Raw genomic sequence first — 12,114 nt, 5'->3', positions numbered from 1 at the left:
GCCAACACCGCGGTTCCTGGTGTGTCCGCTGTGCTGTGCGTGTGATCATTGCTTGTACAGCCCTCTCGCAGTGTCCGGAGCAAGTATGGTGGGTCTGACACACCGGTGTCAATGTGTTCTTTTTTCCATTTCCAGGAGTGTATATTTACTAAGCTTCTGACATGAGCCAATAAATAAAAAATCGGACAAAATATTACTCACTCTGTTTAAAAACCACAGTGTTCGCTTTGGAGGTCTGTGGGTGGTGTATGTGGAACTTGTACCAGGTGATTTGTAATAGTCCACCAGTGACGTAAGTCATGCCAGTGAAGTGGTGTGTGTGTGTGTGTGTGTGTGTGTGTGTGTGTGTGTGTGTGTGTGTGTGTGTGTGTGTGTGTGTGTGTGTGTCTGTCTGTGTCTATGTCTGTGTTTCAGTGTGTGTGCCAGTAGTTCGTAAGGAATAAGCGCAGTAAGACTGATCGATGTGAAGACGTGACATAATGGCACAAAAGAGCTACCATCTTTGAATGTGGCCTTGACTACATCGTGAATCAACTCGCCTGATTTATTGGTGTCTAAAAGGGAGCAGTTCAACGTCTGTACAAGAAATGATATAGCACTTGTAACCCTGCAAAACGACGTGCGAATGGTAATCGTAGATATATTCTAGCGGCAGGGACAGGAGACGAGTGTCACGCATTGAGTATAACAATCGGTTTCAGATACGATAGGTATTACTATTGTTACAGAATACAAGTCCATTTCAGCCGATTTACGAATGAAAATTGGCAAGTGACGTTCGGAGTTTGGTGCCTGACTAAAGGTCATTAACCACAGCGGTAGATGAAGCTGCACGTCGCCACTGGGCCAAACAAGGAGCTGCTGAGTAGATGGCTGGAGGAGGGTAGTGAGTCCGAAGGGAAGCCGTTTTACATCTTTTCAAATGATTAAAGGCTCTTAGTGCTCTAAAGGCCCAATGAACCGTTTGATTCATTGTGTGTGGAGTGGTTAGTTCACACCAGAGGTAGTTCTGTGATGTTTTGCTGGTATATTTTGTACCATGACCTGGTTCTACTCATTCACGTTACCGTGAACATGAACCATGATGATTAGGTTTACGTTCTCGGCAACCAAGTATTGTCCTTTCTTCTATATCATTATGATATACACAGGGCTTGAACGAATACGTTCCTCGTTTGATGGCAACTCAGGCGCCCTATCGCGCAACGACTGTTCCGTTAAATCATCCGATCTCGATGCCATAGAAAATTTCGGAGACTATATGGAACGGACAGCGAAACGTAGCAGTCAACAGCCCAGCAACGTTGCAGCTCAATGAAATAAATTTGAGGATCTGTTAGATGATGATCATTTTGACATCAGAGAAGCAGATCTGACGTTGCGCTTGATAATGGAAACAAGGTTAAGAGTAGTGAAGACGCTTTCATAACATTTGTCGGACCACGAAACTGACCAAGTTTACGAATTGTGCTACCTTGTTACGAAATAGCGTGTGATACGCGAAGCAAGGAGGACATATAGCATAGGCAGTATCAAACATAATACTTTATTTGAGGAAGAAATTTCTAAGGATGGACAGTTGCAGCATGGATTGCACAGGGTGATCCCCTGATGCTGTTACAAACTTTCGGCGATGGTGTGGGAGGGTAAATTTATCAGTCTGAGGCAAGGGTTGCTTACCTTGCTATCTTCGTAACAACAGTACTGGAATATTTATTCCTGTGTCAGAAGTATCAGAATAATTTTAGCTTATAGCTTTCGACTCGGTCGTTTTCAGACCAGGATACCGTACCTCAAATTGATGCATTTACCATTCTCCATCAAATGTAACATCATCACAATATCACTCTGTATAGTACTGAATCATGAATTGTGGGAAAACAAGAAAGGATTCAAATGTTTGACATATGAAAGAACGTTGCAAAATAGGTGGACTGATAAGGAATGACGAAGTTTTCCGCAGAAAAGTCGACGAAAGAAACATATGTGAAGCACCGACTGGAAGAGGGACAGGCTAATAGGACGTCTGTTGAGGCATTAGGGAATAATTTGCATGGTACTAAAGGGAGTTGTGGAGAGTAAGAACTTTTGAGGAAGACATGGATTGGAATACATCCAGGAAATAATTGAAATGTAGGTTGTAATTACTAGTCTGAGGTGAAAAGGTTGGCACAGGAGAGGAATTCATGGCGGGCCACATCAATCCAGTCATAAGACTGAGGATGCAAAAACAAAAGAAGGGACGTAGAAAAATTTCCGCTACCAGTCACAATAAAAGATTATATATTTGTCACACTATTGGTTTAGGGCTTGCGCCCATCCTCAGGTGTTTATACATTCATGTACATGTCTATATTGCTGCAGATCACTGTATAAATACAAAAAAAAAAAAATGCTTGTGGCTAAACAGATACAAGTGGGAGAATTCCAACTGACAAGGAACCATTTGTCGAAAATGCATCTGTACTTACATAAAGACGAAGCATCATTATTATGATATTATTCTGATGAAGTATAACACTGCACACTGTGGCCGGCGCAAGCAGTTTCTCCCAGCGCGCCTGCCACTGTGACTTTATGTAAGTACAGATATACACTCCTGGAAATTGAAATAAGAACACCGTGAATTCATTGTCCCAGGAAGGGGAAACTTTATTAACACATTCCTGGGGTCAGATACATCACATGATCACACTGACAGAACCACAGGCACATAGACACAGGCAACAGAGCATGCACAATGTCGGCACTAGTACAGTGTATATCCACCTTTCGCAGCAATGCAGGCTGCTATTCTCCCATGGAGACTATCGTAGAGATGCTGGATGTAGTCCTGTGGAACGGCTTGCCATGCCATTTCCACCTGGCGCCTCAGTTGGACCAGCGTTCGTGCTGGACGTGCAGACCGCGTGAGACGATGCTTCATCCAGTCCCAAACATGCTCAATGGGGGACAGATCCGGAGATCTTGCTGGCCAGGGTAGTTGACTTACACCTTCTAGAGCACGTTGGGTGGCACGGGATACATGCGGACGTGCATTGTCCTGTTGGAACAGCAAGTTCCCTTGCCGGTCTAGGAATGGTAGAACGATGGGTTCGATGACGGTTTGGATGTACCGTGCACTATTCAGTGTCCCCTTGACGATCACCCTAGGTGTACGGCCAGTGTAAGAGATCGCTCCCCACACCATGATGCCGGGTGTTGGCCCTGTGTGCCTCGGTCGTATGCAGTCCTGATTGTGGCGCTCACCTGCATGGCGCCAAACACGCATACGACCATCATTGGCACCAAGGCAGAAGCGACTCTCATCGCTGAAGACGACACGTCTCCATTCGTCCCTCCATTCACGCCTGTCGCGACACCACTGGAGGCGGGCTGCACGATGTTGGGGCGTGAGCGGAAGACGGCCTAACGGTGTGCGGGACCGTAGCCCAGCTTCATGGAGACAGTTGCGAATTTTCCTCGCCGATACCCCAGGAGCAACAGTGTCCCTAATTTGCTGGGAAGTGGCGGTGCGGTCCCCTACGGCACTGCGTAGGATCCTACGGTCTTGGCGTGCATCCGTGCGTCGCTGCGGTCCGGTCCCAGGTCGACGGGCACGTGCACCTTCCGCCGACCACTGGCGAGAACATCGATGTACTGTGGAGACCTCACGCCCCACGTGTTGAGCAATTCGGCGGTACGTCCACCCGGCCTCCCGCATGCCCACTATACGCTCTCGCTCAAAGTCCGTCAACTGCACATACGGTTCACGTCCACGCTGTCGCGGCATGCTACCAGTGTTAAAGACTGCGATGGAGCTCCGTATGCCACGGCAAACTGGCTGACACTGACGGCGGCGGTGCACAAATGCTGCGCAGCTAGCGCCATTCGACGGCCAACACCGCGGTTCCTAGTGTGTCCGCTGTGCCGTGCATGTGATCATTGCTTGTACAGCCCTCTCGCAGTGTCCGGAGCAAGTATGGTGGGTCTGACACACCGGTGTCAATGTGTTCTTTTTCCCATTTCCAGGATTGTATTTTCGACAAATGCTGCCTTGCCACTTACAGTTGTCCTACTTGTATCTGTTTAGTCACCAGCAAATAATACTTTTTTGTGTTTATGCAATGATCTCCAGCAATATAAACATGTACATGAATGTATAAACACCTGAGGATGGGCGCAAGCCCGAAACCGGTCGTGTGACAAATAAATAACCTTTTATTGTGACTGATAGCGGAAATTTTTCTACGCCCTGTAAAGGAACAGTCGCGGAGATCAACAGCGTTCACTATGTATAAAATTCATTTAAAGGAAGGGATGTTATATCGAATCATCAAAGAGTGGCTTGAGCTCGTAAAAACTTGTGAATTTTCTTTCGCACAGGTCATGAAGGCTAGAGGCGGCGTTACACGGTGTTAGCGTAGTAACTCGTGGGGGTGGAGTATTTATTGTTGTGATATAAGGTGTACTTTTGATTAGTTTCAGCTGTATAAAATTTGTCCCGACGATTATTTTATGTTACTGAGGTCTTCTGTACATGAATAGACTATGTCTGGTAACAACAATTATGGACTTCAACGCAGCTTAACATTTTTCAGCAAGCAGCTTTTTGCGTAATAGTAACCGACACCGAGGTTGAGAAGTCGTATCTGATTGTTTTGCCGGTAGGCAGAGCAACCTGGGGCAGCATGTGACTCAAGAGCGACGCAGCACGGTGGGCTCCGTCCCTCCGCAGGCCGCACACTGTGGCCGGCGCAAGCGGCTCCCCCCAGCGCGCCTGCCGCGCGGTGCCGCTAATTTAGGGCCGGATATGACGCCAAAGCCACGTGTGCCGCCCGCAACCCGTGATGGACGCGCCTGCTGGCGTCGCTCCGGCGCGCCACTCCTCCCCCGCTGTACATCTGCTCACCCCTCCACTACCACTCTATTTTACGTGCCTCTGTAATATTTTACGAAAAACTCTTCCCTTTTTAAGTGCTCCACTGGCGCTTTTTCACGACAAACAAGGCCCGACGTTACGTCCAAAGACTTTCTGGAAAATATGGGGTTTTCGTACCACGTAAGTTGACAGAAGATTGGTGCAATTTCACGCTTTCTCTTCATACCGCAACTGTCGGCGGAACGATGTCGCCTTTAAGAATAGTTCTCTCGTCGTGATCATCATGTCTGTACTTAGATCTACATCTACATTCATACTCCTCAAGTCATGGTACGGTGCGTGGTGAACGGTACGTTGTACAACTGCTAATCACTTCGTTTCCTGTTGACCTAAAGGTCTTCTGAGTATCGTACTGCGTCATAACGTAAAAAAACTTTACTTTCCTAGAGTAAAGTTTTTTTGTGTTATGACGCGACATGATACTCAGAAAACGTTTATGTCAAATGACTCTGTAGCCCTTTTCTGTATCGTCCATACTGTTCAGTTCCATCGGTTATCCTCGAAAGTGACGTCATTTTCGATTCCGTAACCGAAGTCGCTATGCCGTACACTACTAAGACCTGTTTCGGTCCGCCTGCAGATTTTTCTTCTGCTGTACCGAGAGGAGTTGAGATGTCATTAAGGCTGTTCGTACAGTTCGGTGTGCGTCGAATGTGGTGACAGTTTGTTATTTTAGGAATACTGAGTGATTTTTAGTTTTTAATGTGGTGATTATATTTTATTGAAGACTCACTGAGATGTATTCAAATGAAAAGTGAGATCATAAATGTTATAACGCATGCATTTCAGCCGAGAAAATTGAACTGGACATGATGTACACAGTACTGTTAAGGACAAGCGGGCAAGCATCTCGAGGAAATGCGGCACTATGCGATTTAGCTACGTAATCTGCGGGACGAGACGAATCCTTTTGAAATTCCTGACAGCAGCTCTGTGGCGACGTAGTGACTGAACAGGAAGGTGGCCCACAATAAGGTTGAGGAATTCCGACCTTAATGACAGCCCATCAAATAGCTACAGCCACCCTTTTTTGCCTGAATGTACCAACCTTTTCATTTTCTTCCACCATTCTCATTGATATTTTATATGACAAACACTGTTGGCTGTAAACACACTTTTCGAAAACAATAATGCAAACAGCAAGTCTGGTAGTCGTGTTGGCTGGCTGCTTTGGGTGTGGGGAACAGTGTGCAATGCCATGCACCGTGCTGGGTGCGTAGTCGACAGGTGAACATGCCGGCAGCTGTGGTCACTTCTCTTTGCTTGGCTGGCGCGAGGAAAGACGGCAAACACAGAATGAGCCCACCTCGGGCACCCTGGCAACTGCACCGACTCGCTACCGAATGGCTTACGTTGTTGCACAGAAGCTCGGTTGTGGTGACTCTGCCGCTCAGTGCACTCACCTATCGAACCGATCGGCAAAGCGACTGAACGATACAGAACAGGGCTGCTGGCCGCAGAAAACTATGTAGTTACAGGCCTCCTTTCCTGTTCACTCACAAATAGAGCGAGATAAAAACCATTGTCTGTATGCCTTTGTAGAAGCCCTAATTTATGTTTGTGGTCCTTCCATGAAACTTACATCGGCGGCAGTAGGATCGCTCTGCAGTCAGCATAAAATCCCGGTCCCCTAAATTTTCTCATTAGTGTTCCATGAAAAGAACGTCTCCTTCCATCCAGTATTCCATTTCCACCCCTGAGGCATCTCCATAATATTTGTGTTTTGATCAAAGCTACTGGTAAAAATCTAGTAGGCCACCTCTCAAATGATTTGTTGTATTCCTCTTATCTGACCTTGTGGCGATCCCAGGCATTCGATCAGTACTCAAGAATGGTGAAGCTGGAATTCTATATACAGCCTCCTCTGCAGATGAACCGTACTTTCCTAAAACTCTTCCAGTAAACAGTAAACAACCTGTCTCTGTTAGAGTCCTATACCTGGAGCTGTGGTCTCGATGCGATTTCGTATGATAGTACCAGCACTCTCGTGGTTATCCCAAGTACACTGACTAAAAATCTCTAAGTCAGTCCTCCAATTCGACATGTTGTGCTGCCATTTCAGGAGGTCGTTTTCCAAGAGGATAGCACTCGCCCACATACCACTGTTTTAATCCAGCATCCTCTACAGAGTGTCGACATGTTGCCTTGGCCTGGTTAATCACGAGATCTGTCTCTAATCTACCACGTATGAAACATCAGTGACTACTCCAGCGTCTTCTACAGCCAGTATTAACCGTCCCTTTATGCAACAGGCATGAAACTCCATGCCATAAACCGACATCCGGCAATTGTACAACACAATGCTTGCAACACAATGCATGTCATCATGTCATCATTCAACATTTTGATGGTTACACTATTTATTAATGTACCCACATTTCACATTTTCAATGGCTTATTTTGCACTTACATCAGCCTATGATATTGCAATGCTATTCACTTAAATGTGTTACCTAGACAAATATATTCCAGAAATTTTATTAGTCTACATTAATTATTTTTGGTGTTACGATGCAGCCGGCCGCTGGTGGCCGACCGGTTTTAGGCGCTTCAGTCGGAACCGCTCGACTGCTACGGTCGCAGGTTCGAATCCTGCCTTGGGCATGGATGTGTATAATGTCCTTAGGTTAGTTAGGTTTAAGTAGTTCTAAGTTCTAGGGGACTGATGACTTCAGATGTTAAGTCCCATAGTGCTCAGAGCCATTTGAACCATTTGATTAGCGGCCACTGTAACTTTCTGCACAAAGCGTCAATCATTTTCACGCTTCCCTGTACTTAAATACAATTTCCTAGCGTTGCGAAAACTCTGCAGCAGCATCAACCCCGTACTAAGCTGAAAAATTAAGCTTATGTGATTTTTTGTAAGAAACAGTTCTGGAAACTAGAAATTTCGAATGCAAGGAATTAGATTGGTTGGACCTCATTGCAGAAGAATACACAGAGTGGGTAAAGTTTCTATACAGTGACTGGAAAAACGAACGAACTGACGAAAAACAAACAACTCAGAAACCTCATGAAACGTGTTAAAAAGTATCTTTCAAGGATAACAGAACGAATTGCAAAGAGCCATTTGGAATACATGAAAGACTGCAGCAATGCATTTTGAATGTGAAAAACATGTGACACATTTCAAAGAAAAGTGATTCTAGTTACTTACTTCTACGTAAACAGTTAATGTAATTACAGTTTAATCCATCAAAAATTACATTGAGCGAGCATTTCTTAGAATCTGATAAGTTGATACGTAATCCTCGGTCGATCTGTGCAACAGTTGAAGAATGTAAGACTATGTGTCATCTTTTGTTTACAATGCCAAAGAATATGAGAAAGTTGTAAAGGAAACCGAGATATTATCTACGAAAATCTGATGTTAAGCTTCGTGAAAAATAAACTCATAGATCACGAAAGTAAACGTACAGACTCTAAGAAGAAACCTGCAGTAAACTCAGGACACAAGGTAGTGTTTAATGTAAACAGATGTAGTTTCATTCGTGGGGAAAGTAAATGGAAAAACTAATTCGCGAATGTTGGCCAGAGTGTCAAATATGGTTCAGGAGGGGAAAAGGAGATTAGCTTCAAATGTCGTAACTGCTGTGAATTTGGACGCAAAAGAACAGACTGTAATAAAAGAAAGAAACAAAAATAAGAAATACTCAGCAAATTCAGTAAACAGCGACACACAACACTTTTCTGTGAGTTCGGATGCATATTGTTTATAACTGGTGCATTTAATGTATTGGTTTTGTGGTATTTTCAATCTGGTGTGTGAGAACACTTCGTGAATGACTCAAAAGGTGATTATGAAATGCAAAGACCGGCAGCGATTAACGTTACAAAAACTAGATCTCAGATGGTTCAGATGGATCTGAGCACTATGGGACTTAACATCTGAGGTCATCAGTCCCCTAGAACTACTTAAACCTAACTAGCCTAAGGACATCACACACATCCATACTCGAGGCAGGATTCGAACCTGCGACCGTAGCGGTCGCGCAGTTCCAGACTTAAGCGCCTAGAACCGCTCTGCCACAGCGGCCGGCAAAAAACTAGATTTGTTTCGACGACAACGCAGTTCGGAGAGATGAATGTTATCAGCTATGTCAACGGAAAGTCATACACGAAAGAACTGGCTTCCAAGGTGCATTCCGACTGATTCTTGAGTACTTATCATCAATGTGGAACGCTTGCGCGGTAGGACTGATAAAAGAGATAGAGAAGGTCCAACGAAGATGTTTGCTTTTCGTCGTGGGATCGTTTAATTGGTGCAAGAACTTTAGAGATGCTGAACAAATAGAGTATCAGAAGCTATAAGAGATGCATTCTGCATCATTGAAAGATTTACTACTGACGTTTTGAGAGAGTACTTTCCAGGAAGAATCGGACCATTAGTTTCTCCCACATATATCTCTCGAGACGACTACTATGAAAAATTCGAGAAATATGTTTACCAATAATCGTTCGTCCCATGCGCCATTCGCGGGTGGAATAGGGGAGTGGGGGATCAGTTAGAGGTACCAGGAGTACCATCCGCCACCTACCGTCAAGTGGCTTGCTGAGTACTGATGAGGTTTCGAAAAAGACGGTCGTATGAAACCCAGCTCGCGCTATTCGTCCACGAGACTCAGAGGGCCTTTGACACGGGTTCCAGGTAGATTCCGTGTTTCTTGACTTCCGCAAGGCGTTTGACACAGTTCCCTACAGTCGTTTAATGAACAAAGTAAGAACATACGGACTATCAGATCAATTGTGTGATTGGATTGAGGAGTTCCTAGATAACAGAACGCAGCATGTCATTCCCAATGGAGAGAAGTCTTCCGAAGTAAGAGTGATTTCAGGTGTGCCGCAGGGGAGTGTCATAGGACCGTTGCTATTCACAATATACATAAATGACCTGATGGATAACATCGGAAGTTCACTGAGGCTTTTTGCAGATGATGCTGTGCTGTATCGAGAGGTTGCAACAATGGAAAATTGTACTGAAATGCAGGAGGATCTGCAGCGAATTGACGCATGGTCCACGGAATGGCAATTGAATCTCAATGTAGACAAGTGTAATGTGATGCGAATACATAGAAAGATAGGTCCCTTATCATTTAGCTACAAAATAGCAGGTCAGCAACTGGAAGCAGTTAATTCCATAAATTATCTGGGAGTACGCATTAGGAGTGATTTAAAATGAAATGATCATATAAAGTTGATCGTTGGTAAAGCAGATGCCAGACTGAGATTCATTGGAAGAATCCTAAGGAAATGCAATTCGACAACAAAGGAAGTAGGTTACAGTACGCTTGTTCGCCCACTGCTTGAATACTGCTCAGAAGTGTGGGGTCCGCACCAGATAGGGTTGATAGAAGAGATAGAGAAGATCCAACGGAGAGCAGCGCGCTTCGTTACAGGATCATTTAGTAATCGCGAAAGCGTTACGGAGATGATAGATAAACTCCAGTGGAAGACTCTGCAGGAGAGACGCTCAGTAGCTCGGTACGGGCTTTTGTTAAAGTTTCGAGAACATACCTTCACCGAAGAGTCAAGCAGTGTATTGCTCCCTCCTACGTGTATCTCGCGAAGAGACCATGAGGATAAAATCAGAGAGATTAGAGCCCACATAGAAGCATACCGACAATCCTTCTTTCCACGTACAATATTAGACTGGAATAGAAGGGAGAACCGATAGAGGTACTCAGGGTACCCTCCGCCACACACCGTCAGGTGGCTTGCGGAGTATGGATGTAGATGTAGATGTAGATGTAGGTAACTGCATGAACTAGATGTGTATCCTCATGAGACATACTGTCATGGTACCTACAATGTTTCTTGGGCCAAATGACCTGCAGTATCGAAAGAAATTGGAGAAGTGTTTACTGTGCTCTAATTTGACATTCAAAAAGTCTAAATAGAAATCCTTCACTTGCTGTATTTAAGCCAGGTAGCAACGTATGCCTAACACTTGACGCAAGGGCCATACACAGAGTATTACCTCCGCTCAGGAAATGGTTGGAATACTTGAAAGAAAAGATTCAAAGCTTCTATAAGGAAAAACTTCTTTCAAGTATCGATTACAGTGTCTCGGACTGGCAGATTCCACTTTCCAAAGTGTCAAGTGAAAACACGGCTTTCATTTTGCTGATAGAAGCTTCCAGTTTATACTATTCTCAATTGGCTTAAGTGTAGGTTATCTAGTGTTTATACTGTGTGATTCAGCTGCCCATACCTATGGGTTGCACTTAGTTTTCGAATTATTCAAGAAAAATGTACAAAACTGACCTTGAAGCGTATTTTTATTGAATAAATAGAAAACTGTGGTCTTCAGCGAAAACCTTTCTCAGTACAAAATTTTATATACTCTATTTCGCATAAAAAGGTCTCGTTCATTTTTTTCTGTAGTATAGTATCCATTGCAGTGAGCTGAAGCTGACAATACTAATTTACGTGCTGCAAAGAATTTCACTGTTCCCAGAATCAGGAAACAAAGTGTTTCATTGAATTATTATCTTTTTTTCATTGATTTACTCTGAGTCAGCAACTGATCGGTGAAGCTCTGTCACGACTGCTCAAAAAGCAATCATAATAGTACTGGGCCAGGGAATGTCAACAAGATTTAGAAAAAATCAAACTAGCTCTTTTCAATGTAAAATCACTACACCATCTAGGCATGAGACAGGATTTTTGTCTCTCAACAGATGGCTTAAATATTGGTCTGGAGGTAGGTCTGTTTTAGTTACCCCCAACCAACGGCAAAACAACATTTTGTACGATGAAGTTCAAACGTGAGATTCTCACTAGTTGTGAGAGAGCCTACTCCTCCACTGAATTAGAAATTTCAGTTGCAGTGTTGGCCTTCAAAATATTTCACTCGTACCTATATGTGTATTGTGATGATCAAGCCGGCGGCAGTCGGGACATCCGTGACTGGAGGGGTCATTTGAAACCGAGTCTGGCGGGCACGGACCACAGATGGAACACTCGACTCGGCGCGGACCGATTAGGGAACGCCCAGCTCCGCTCAGGCATAAATACTGGACTCGATCGGTCCCAGGAACAATCTCAGATAGCATCTGAAGGAGACAACGAGGCATGCTGTTGAAATATCGTGCGAGAACGACGCGAACATGCGGCTGGATTCCCGAATATCCAAGATGTCAACAGATCGCCGGGAAAGCATGAAGAATTACATCATATTCCTGTTAAACTGG

The sequence above is a fragment of the Schistocerca gregaria genome, chromosome 1 (genome assembly GCF_023897955.1).
Source record: "Schistocerca gregaria isolate iqSchGreg1 chromosome 1, iqSchGreg1.2, whole genome shotgun sequence".
In the NCBI taxonomy this organism is placed as follows: domain Eukaryota; kingdom Metazoa; phylum Arthropoda; class Insecta; order Orthoptera; family Acrididae; genus Schistocerca; species Schistocerca gregaria.
Note: the sequence above shows the minus strand (reverse complement) of the source record.